Source organism: Myxine glutinosa, chromosome 9, assembly GCF_964187855.1.
Source record: "Myxine glutinosa chromosome 9, kmMyxGlut1.1, whole genome shotgun sequence".
NCBI classification, from domain to species: Eukaryota; Metazoa; Chordata; class Myxini; order Myxiniformes; family Myxinidae; genus Myxine; species Myxine glutinosa.
Genome location: NC_136269.1, coordinates 143396650 through 143408082, shown reverse-complemented (window position 1 = coordinate 143408082; position 11433 = coordinate 143396650). Strand labels below are relative to the sequence as shown.

The window sequence follows — 11433 nt, the reverse complement described above, 5'->3', positions numbered from 1 at the left end:
CCAATGGCGCACAGGTCATGTGGGAGACAAAAGAGACAATTGAGCGAGGGATAAGGTCACAAGGGTACACATCAATAAGGTAATGCAAGGCGAAATGCGTACGGAGGGCGAAGTGAGAAAGCTCGTCCCTACCGTACGTCACCCCCCCCTGTCACCTACACTACCCTTGCCCTTACCCCATATTTACAAAATCTACCCATTTACAAATTCGTCACTACTGTCACGTCTTCCCCATATTTCTCCTATACCAAATTCGTCTCCACAATCCCTCTACTTCAATATTTGCCATCACCAAATTCATCATCAATCCTCATAAGGAGGAAGAGATGGAACATCAAAGCACAATGTCACACCCACGTCATGATGCGTCTCACAATCCAAACATTTGCATCATAAAAAAATAATCAAAACATGGCATGGTGTGGAGTACCTGTCACCTCAGGTGAGTGGATGCAGATGGTGCGAGGAGACTTCATCCTAACTACTTTCTAAATGACATTAACACACTTTACACTACCCGGGGTCTCTCCCTGTTACACTATGGGTTCTAAAAACCAATTCCCATTGTCCAAACTGTGGTGCTTCTCAATTTGGGGTCTCACTCCCCCGATTCATCTCCCGGTGCCCTCACACAATTTCTGGGCTGCGACGTGTAGCTCTCCCAGCAGGTCTACCCACCTGCACACCTCCACCACTGCAGTTGCCACCCGAGCTTACCTAGCTCCTCACCCTAACCTAACTAACTGGGGAAAGCCCCTCCTGGCTCTGTCACCCCACTCGGTGCCATCTGGCACTGGGCTACCCGGGTCCGTCCTCCGGATCCTCGGGCCCCATCCACAACAACTACTACCGGCTCCCAGAGCCCACCTGTGGCCTCACCTGGCCGACATCCTCACAGTGGTGGAGCGCCCAACCAACTACACACACTAACAGGCTACACGCCCAGCCATTTCCACAACACTAATGCACCCATCCAAAGACCATTCTTTCACCCGCACCACAGATGCCAATATCCAACCACAATTTACCTGTACCCTCTACCTAACACTTACACTACCCGCCCCGGGTATCCGTGATGGGGGTCCACTCTTCCCCCATTCACACCTTCGCACCATCCACTCCACTCCACAATTTCCACCATACTCACTCCACGACCATCCATTCCAATACTCCATACCATTTATTCCATACACCTGTCCTCCATACCTCTGTCGTTGCACACCAGACCTGTCGCACACTTCACCAACGGCCTTTCACGAACACCCGGATCCAAACCAATCCCCAAGCCGACTGAAGCTTTCCTCACATCATATACATTGCCGAATATTTCGCCACTCACCTTGGCACCTCGTCTCCGCCCCTCTTTTGCCACCTGCAAACTTTTTATTTGGTTAGTGAGCATCACATTATGAGTTGAGCACCGACCTTGTACATATTCCATTACTTCCTCCTTTATCTCCCTCTTAGTTTCTGTCCGTCCCTTCTTAATTTCACTCACCTCTTCTTCCACTTCCTCTAATTTTTGCTTCACCTCTCTTATTTCCCGGTGCGTCTCCTCAAGTTCGTCCTCTAAGGCTACCGTGACCGTCTCTATGTGCATCCTCACCTGCCGGTCCTTTGTCTCCATTATCTCTGTCACCTCGTCCACCCTCATTGTCAGTCCCTCACGTACCATCTGACATTGCCTCTGTGTCGCTATTAATTCGTTTTTAATTTCTTTTTGTGTCGCCTTTAACCCTCCGAGTACTGCAGTGTTCCTTTGAACCTGCTCCACTAACTCCGTTTGTCCCTCCGTCAGCTGTTCCACCCCCTCCGTCAGACCCTCTATGCCCCCCTGTAACTTTGCCGTACCATTTCTCACCTCTTTCTCCATACGCTTCTCACCTCGCTTTACCTCCTCGCGTAGCCCCGAAACCTCCTCACCTACACCTCGTCGTAACCCCTCTTTCATCTCCTCCATCTCTTTTGTAGATGCCACCCTCATCTGTCCCAATTCATCCCTCTGAGCATCCAATTTGGTTTCTACCCCGATTTTTACCTCCTCTATCTGCTCTCCCATTTGTTTAATTTCTTGGGCGGATTGCTCCCCTATCTCCCGCAATTTGCCTTCCATCCTATTTTCTAACCCCATTAACCCCTTTTTCACCTCTTTTATCCCGTTGTCTAACCCCTCAAAGTTCTTGTCTAATCCCTCAAAATTATTGTTTAACTTCCCAATTTGGGCGTTGGTACCCCTCACCTCATCCCTCAATCGCTCACTATCAGCCCTCGCTTCGTCCCTCATTGCCCCCATACTGTTTTTCAAACCTCCAATTTGGTCTCCCATACTCATCTGTACAGCTGCCTGTAGCTGCGCAATGAGGGCCTGTATGTCAATCGGCTGCATGTTAAAGCCCGCTGATACAGCGGGCTCGGCTACCGCGCGCTCGTGCGAGGCGCCTTTTTGCGCGCCTGAAACCTCGTGCGCGAGAGCGCCATTTTGTGCGCCTGATACCCCCTCAACCACATTGCCAATGTTCTCCTCCTCTCTTTCATCCACATACATTTCCCCGAGGTCCTGGGTCGATTCTACCCCGTCTATCTCTCCCACCGGCATCCCGTCGCCTTGACCAGCCATGGTGCGATTTCAAAATTCGGGTTTTGTAAAACAAAAGCAATTTCGGTACTTTGTAATTTTGAGCGCGTTAAGCACGCTTCGGGTCCGATCTCACTTCCTGACACCAATTGTTACTGATCGCGGTTTAGGATGTTGTTTGCCGAGCGAAGGCCGAGCGAAGGTTCGCGACCGAACAGTTGTTCCCCGACTCACCCGATTCACCCAGAACTTTGGCCGTATCGCACCGCAGCTGCCCAATCTGGAAAAGACTAAAACGACGAAATGCAAAGAGGAAAAGGAATAAGACGAGAAGACGGACAGAAGAGTAATTGGATTTATTATACACACAAGCAAAAAGAAAGCAGTCACGTTTATTTACAACACATAAGACGCAGGTGACACAGTGCAAATACTAGCTTATACAGACTTAATTAAGTACCCAGGGACAAGACACACAGAACAAACTCACGTACACAAGAAGGGTGGAAAGGCAGGAGGTGGATGGCTGGAGGGAGAGGAAGGTCCAAGGGGGTCCTGCAGCACGATCGGCGCATTTAGCAGCCGCCGTTCCTTCGCGGCCCTGCTCAAAACTGCCGTCCAGGCCCCAAGCGGCTGTTGGGTGTTGTTGCTGCTGTGGCCGCCGCTTGCTTTGCCAGGACTCGTCTGACTCGTCTGGTCCAAACCCTCAACTCAACAACACTCTTGCACGTCTCCCTGTCCAACCACTCTTTCTCTCTTGGTCCAACCACTCTTTCTCTTTCTTGGTCCAACCACTCTTTCTCTCTCTTGGTCCACTCACTCCTCACCACCGACCACCACCACGCTTCTTGCGCGCGCGCCTTTATAGCGCCTCCGGCGATCAAGCCGCCGGCCTTCAGGACACGCCCATCGGTGTGCTCACCTCGGCCCTGGTTGGTCACGCGACCCTCTGGCTCCGCCCTTGATGACGACGGGCGGGCACGCCCCTCTTCCCCGACCCGAGCACATGTTCAATGGTGGTTTTGGAGGGGATGTAATTGGCAATCGAGGCTTGGCAATGACGAAAGGGGATGTGAAAGGAAATGGAGATTTTGGGGATGGGAATGAAAGGGGATCTATTCTCTTTCACTGGTGCAATGGAGTACTTCAATTAATGGGAGACACAGCCTTACCCTAAAACACAGAATAAGATATAACTATCGAACAGGGGTATTCTATTATTGGCTGACGTGTATGCTTGTGGACTAATTATGGGATGCCCTTTCACCTTTACACAGCTCCGGAGGCAGGGGGCGCAGAATAAACAATAATAATAATAATAAAGCACACAATCAAAAAAATATACAGTCCTCATATCCGCAACAATATATATATATATATATATATATATATATATATATATATATATATATATATATATATATATATATATATATATATATATATATATATACACACATACATACACACACAGTCACGTGAAAAAGTAAGTACACCCCATGTAAAGTTTTGACTTTTTCAACATACAGCTATTTGATCTTCATTTCAACAATATTGATAGATAAAGGAGATATAATACAACAAATATCATGAAACATTTACATTTTGTAGTCCATTGTATAATTTAAATAAACATAAATGCAAATTTCGCATGTGGAAAAAGTAAGTACACCCTTGGCTCTAATAGGTGGCATTGCCCCCTTTGGCAGGAACAACCTCAAGTAGGCGTTTCTTATAACTGTCTACCAGTCTCTGACATCGACTGGGAGAAATTTTTGCCCACTCCTCCATGCAGAATTCTTTCAGCTGTGTGATGTTTGAGGGGTTTCTTGCATGCACAGCTCGTTTCAAATCCCCCCACAGCATCTCGATGGGATTTAGATCCGGGCTTTGACTTGGCCATTCCAGAACCCTCCATTTCTTTCTTTTCAGCCATTCCTTGGTGGATTTACTGATATGTTTAGGGTCATTGTCATGTTGCAAGGTCCACCTTCGGTTGAGCTTCAACTTTCCGACAGATGGCCTCACATTATCTTCAAGCACCCTTTGGTACAATGAAGAATTCATAGTGGATTATATGATGGTGACCTGCCCAGGCCATGATGCAGCAAAGCTGCCGCAAACCATAATATTTCCACCACCATGCTTTACAGTTGGTATCAGGTTCTTGTGGTCAAATGCTGTCTTTGGTTTTCGCCAAACATGTCTTCTGGTACTGTGGCCAAATAGCTCTACCTTTGACTCATCTGTCCAGAGCACATTGTTCCAGAAGTGCTGGTCTTTGCATAGGTTTTCATTGGCAAACTTTAGGCTTGCCCTGATGTTCTTTCTGGACAGCAAAGGTTTCCTCCTGGCACACCTCCCATGTAGATCAAATTTGTGCAGCCTCTTTCTCATGGTAGACTCATGCACTTTGACATCAACAGTGGCAAGAGCTACCTGTAGGTCCTGTGATGACATTCTGGGATTCTTAGAGACTTCTTTCAGCATCTTGCGGTCTGCTCTCAGGCTGAACTTGCTGGGGCGGCCTGGCCTGAACAAGTTGGCAGTTGTTTGGAATCTTCTGCACTTGTAGATGATCTTCCGGACAGTCGAATGATTGATTTCAAATTGTTTGGAGATCTTTTTAAATCCCTTCCCAGACTCGTAGGCATCTATAACCTTCTTTCTGAAGGCCTCAGAGAGCTCTTTTGATCTCGGCATGGTGACGCCGCACACTTCAACAACAAAGAGCAAACCAAACTAAATGTCTGAGGTTTAAATAAGACAGGTTCCTCAGAGATCCTCTCTAACGATGTTCTCATCATTTTCACCTGAGCTGGTGCATCTGATTCTAATTTTAGGTATTTGAAGTAGTGATAAATGTGGGGGTGTACTTACTTTTTCCACATGCAAAATTTGCATTTATGTTTATTTAAATTATACAATGGACTACAAAATGTAAATGTTTCATGATATTTGTTATATTGTATCACCTTTATCTATAAATATTGTTGAAATGAAGATCAAATAGCTGTATGTTGAAATATGTTGAAAAAGTCAAAACTTTACATGGAGTGTACTTACTTTTTCACGTGACTGTATTTACAATGCATTCAGAGAGTATTCAGACCCCTTCACTTTTTTCACATTTTGTTATGTTGCAGCCTTATGCAGAAATCGTTTAAATTCATTTTTTCCCTCATCAATCTACACTCAATACCCCATAATGACAAAGTGAAAACAGGATTTTAGAAAGTTTTGAAAATTTATTAATAAGAAAAAACTTAAATATCATATTGACATAAGTATTCAGACCCTTAACTCAGTACTTAGTTGAAGCACCTTTGGCAGCGATTACAGCCTTGAGTCTTCTTGGGTATGACGCGACAAGCTTTGCACACCTGGATTTGGGGATTTTCTGCCATTCTTTGCAGAGCCTCTCAAACTCTGTCAGGTTGGATGGGGACTGTTGGTGGACAGCCATTTTCAGGTCTCTCCAGAGATGTTCGATTGGCTTCAAGTCAGGGCTCTGGCTGGGCCACTCAAGGACCTTCACAGAGTTGTCCCAATTCCACTCCTGCGTTGTCTTGGCTGTGTGCTTTGGGTCAATGTCATGTTGGAAGGTGAACATTCGGCCCAGTCTGAGGTCCTAAGCGCTCTGTTTCAGGTTTTCATTCAGGATATCTCTGTACTTTGCTCCGTTCATTGTTCCCACAACCCTGACCAGTCCCCCAGTCCCTGCTGCTGAAAAACACCCCCACAGCATGATGCTGCCACCACCATGCTTCACCGTTGGGATGGTATTGGGCAGTTGATGAGCGGTGCCTGGTTTCCTCCACACATGACGTTTAGAATTGAGGCCAAACACTTCAATCTTGGTTTCATCAGACCACAGAATCTTGTTTCTCACAGTCTGAGAGTCCTTTAGGTGCTTTTTTGTAAACTCCAAGCGGGCTTTCATGTGTCTTTCACTGACTCCAATCAAGGTGTAGAAACATCTCAAAGATGATCAAGAGAAATGGGAGGCACCTGAGCTAAATTTCAAGTGTAATAGCAAAGGGTACAAATACTTATGTCAATGTGATATTTCAGTTTTTTCTTTTAAAGAAATTTTCAAAACTTTCTAAAATCCTGTTTTCTCTTTGTCATTTTGGGGTATTGAGTGTAGATTGATGAGGGAAAAAATGAATTTAAACGATTTCAGCATAAGGCTGCAACATAACAAAATGTGAAAAAAGTGAAGGGGTCTGAATACTTTCTGAATGCACTGTGTATATATATATATATATATATATCTATATATATATATATATATATATATTGTTACCGACACGACTTTGATGTTAAGGTGGGCCGAGCGGAATGGCCGTCGTGTCCGCACAAATTACCCGATTGTACCCGAACGTTGACGAAGCCGCGCCACGCTGGCTCAATAAGGAAAAAGAAGACACCCGGCTGGGTTATAATGACAGACACCAATGTTTCGATTCTCAATTATATTCGTAAGGAAAGGTTAGATTACAGGGGCTAGAGGTATATCACAGGAAGACAGGCACTTAGACACACTCTTATATTAACCCCGGACAGACGACAGGTAAACGGGACAACGGCTGACTCACACGGGGATTGATGGCAAGGAAAGGCAGATAGCGATGGCTCAAGGTGCACTCTTGGCTCAAAGCAGGGTACAGTCCGGTCCAAAGATGCGGGGAGGTCACAGCGCTCGGAGGGGACGTTCTTTCTCAGGCGGGTCTTTCTCTCTCAGCGATCGCAGGCAACGTTCTTTCGCAGGCGGGTCTCTCTCTCTCAGCGATCGCAGGCAACGTTCTTTCTCCAGCTGGGGGCGCATCTCTCTCAGCGCTCGCAGGTACCTCTTTCTCCAGCTGGGGGCGCATCTCTTTCACTTCCGGTAAGTCGCCACGTATATCCGGCGGGGAGTGACACGCCCTCGGCTCGCTAGCGCCGCCCCAGATGGAATCGGTCCGCCCTTCTGATTGGGTGCGGGGGGTTACCAGGCTCCGCCCTTGAGGAGGAGCTGACAGCCAGCCCCTCCGTGGTAACCCCGTGGAGCGCGTGGTCAATGGCGCTAATCGAGCCGGTGTGAGGACGCATCCTCCCCCGCGCCGCCGCCATCTCCTCTGTTGTTGTTGTAATTGTTGGGGAAGAAGATGGAAGGAGGTATGGGAAAGGTCCTAAACTCACTACTGATGCCATATAATCACATTCTGGTGCAACGAAGAGTCATAATTAATGGAAACGAGGCCTTAACTGACATAGACTAAGAATAACTAGCAAGATGTCCGAAAGTTGTCTACGTGTGGTGCGGTGGACCTGGGCACGACATTTAATGGGGGAATAAGGGGAAGGTCGGTTCTACAGAGTGTTATTTACATGCAATGGGACTAGGGAATGGGGGATTGGGGAAAATTGGGGAGTATTGGGGAAAATAGGGGAATATTTACAAGCGGATATGGAGGCCAAATTCCATATTCGCAACATTGCACCCTTCTCTACCCTCGGGGCGTCCCGACCCGATAAATTTTTACCTACTTTAGTGTGGCACGCAATGTAGTTCCCTCTACTATTAACTCTACCCTGAGTGCGACAGTTTTACAGATATTCACAAATGAGTAAATATGTCCCCCTGCGACGTTGCACCCTTCTCCTCACAGAAACACACCCACAGGATAACCGAATCCGGAAAGAATTCTCAAACTACACAGACAGCCGGTAGGGAGCATTATTTACAAGACTACGCTGCTATTTACACTACGATCCAGGACCTGTTTTTGGAGGAACACATGCAGATGTTATGCATAGAGAGAGCGCGCTTGCCAACATCGATACACCAACCCACGAGTGCTCTGTGGCCGACGGCCTTTAATAACGTGCAGAGCACCCTTCCCGAGCATCAAAAGCACCACCCCACCACCAATCGGTGCAGTCACCATTGTTCATTGGAATAAAAATAAATTCGACAACCCCTAACCCTGCAGGTGTCTCTTGCTCTTCTTGTGGTGCACTTGGTGTTAACTAAAAGTGGTTCACCTGTATGGCATAGGTGCCACGTTGACCCATAGGTCCATCCCCGGGTGGTGCTTGGCCGCAAACGAACTGCGGTCCATTGTGGGTGGCCACAAACATTGCGGTCCATATGGTGTATCGATCCCGGCAGCAAACAGCGAAAGTGCAGGCCCACAACTGCGCAGCCAGCACCTCTCTCTCCTCTCTCTCTACCCCAAAGCCAGATCCTCGGAGGTGGGAGACAAAAGAAGCAGACAAGTGAGTAAGGTGGTAAGGGCGCAAAAGTGCACGCAATGTAAGGTGATGCACACTGGGGGCACATGGGAACCAGGTGAGACAGGTACGTTCCTATCGTACGCCCCCCCCCCCACCAGGTAACCTACATGGCCCCTCCCTTACCCCTTACTGTATCCACACAACACAACACTACCCATAAACATCTACTTTACAAATCAACAAACATCCCTACTGTCTTCCCCGTTCCTCCCATATACCAAATTCGTCTTCTCTCCCTCCTAACCAATCAAATTTGCCATTTTCAACTCAACATCATAATTTGCCATCTCCAACTCAACATCATAATTTGCCATTACCAATTCATCATCAGTCCCTCCTAGGGAGGGAGAGATGGAATCACCCCAATGTCTCATCCACGTCGTGATGCGTCTCACAAATCCTCACAACAATTCTTACTTCCTGCAACACAAAACAAAGAAAACACAGGTGTGGAGTCATCATCATCACCACAGGTAAGTGGCTGCGTATGGTGCGACAGGTTCATTAATCCTAACTATTTCCTAAATGACTTTAACAACTTTACACTACCCGGGGTCTTTCTCCGGCCAAACCATTGGCCCTCTTACACTATGGGTTCTAAAAACCAATTCCCATTGGCCAGACTGTGGTGCTTTTCAATTTGGGGTCTCACTCCCCCGATTCATCTCCCGGTGCCCTCGCACAATTTCTGGGCTGTGGCGTGTACCTCTCCCAGTGGGTCTACCCACCTGCACACCTCCACCACTGCAGTTGCCTCCGAGCTTACCTGCTCCTTACCCTAACCTAACTACCTGGGGAAGGCCCTCTGGCACTCTCCCCACTCGGTGCCCTCTCTGGCACTGGGCTACCCGGGTCCATCCTCCGGATCCTCGGGCCCCATCCACAACTCTACCGGCTCCCAGAGCCCACCTGCGGCCTCACCTGGCCGACATCCTCACAGTGGTGGAGTGCCCAACCAACTACACACACTAACAGGCTACACGCCCAGCCATTTTCACAACACTAATGCACCCATTCACAATACCATTCTGCAACCGCACCACAAATGCCAATATCCAACCACAATTTACCTATACCCTCTACCTAACACTTACACTACCCACCCCGGGTACTCGTGAAAGGGGTCCACTCTTCCCCATCCACACCTTCGCACCATGCACACCACTCCGTACCACTTACTCCAACTCTCTCCACACACCTGTACTTGCACACCTGTGCTCTCACACCTGGTGCCACCTGCACCCTTCTCTCCCCAAGCGCATTCGCGCTGATCCACACACTCACTACTCATACACTGCTCCACACACCTGTCCAGTTGCACACCTGTGCAATCACACCTGTTCAATTCTCACAAACACGGCATCATCTCAGCTAACTACTGACAGGAGAAATACCATGATCATTAAGGTGGTGTTCTCAGGGCGAGGTCCACCCATTGCACTCCGGGTGGGTTGACCCTTGCGATTTCCCCAAATGTGGGAAACTCGACTGTACAATTTAAACTATTGCGCTCCCTCGTCATTATCATCCACACTAATCTACCTGCGTCCCCACTACAGGTATCAGTCACTAACTAAACTTAACGTTACCTAATGTCAATCTCTTCTAGATCCCTACGATATAACCTAACCCACCCGGGCTAGTTTTCACTGCCATACACCCCATAATCTAGTGCTCCTTTGCCCCCACACATGGGAAGGGTGGCAGGGATGCCATCCCACCACATCGGGGGTCTCTCACTACCAATTTTGCTCGTCCAAATCCAACAATTCAAAAATTTTCCAATCACTGCCCATCATCTGCCAATCACTACTGCCAATCCCTTGCCAATCATCAAATTTTGTTTTTCTCTAATTTTGGGTCCAAAACACTAACCTCATCACCCAGTCGACTCACTAATACCTCTCGGTGCGCCAATCCCTGTCCAAAGCCCGGCTTCGTAAAGCCAAGCCATGAATGCGGGTTGTTCGGTGCCAGCGGCTGGATGCGTCCAGCACTCGGTGCAGGGAAGGAGGTTTACCCGGGCCGAGATCCCACGCACCATCTCGGCACGGAGCCATCCCATGGCTCGATCTCGGCCTGCCGGAATGCCTCACCAAAAAGTGGTCGCCATGACGACCCTTTCTATCGGGCTGACCGCTCCGCCTAGTGGAGCACGGACGCGGCCGTTCAAAGCGAGGCCCAGCACGCACCGAGGGCCCGATTCGGCTATAAGTCGCTCTAACCTCTAACCCGTCTAACGTCGATGCTTCACCTGGACGCTTACACCCCGCAGCCCGTTCCTTGCTCACACATCCAGCCGTTCCCATGCTACCTTTCCTTACACACCCAGGTACACCCATTCCACTCACAGCCTTGGTCACACACCTGACCACCGAACACTTTGGCACACATTCGTTGCTCGCACACCTCACCAATACACCGCTTCGCGCCCCCTCCTCGGTCACCTCCTCTGTGACAATCACAGGTGTGCCCTCATTCGCACACCCAACCACGTGCCTCACCACCAATTCCAGCGTGCATTCCCACTCACGCTCTACCATTCCAGGTGTGCATCCTTCCATCCCAGGTGTACA

At 48.5% G+C, this 11433-nt stretch overlaps 1 pseudogene; it reads left to right on the top strand.

Annotated features, from left to right (window-relative positions):
• The first annotated feature begins 10229 nt into the window (after window positions 1–10229).
• LOC144893756 (U1 spliceosomal RNA) lies at window positions 10230–10377 on the top strand (annotated as a pseudogene).
• The last annotated feature ends 1056 nt before the right edge of the window (window positions 10378–11433 follow it).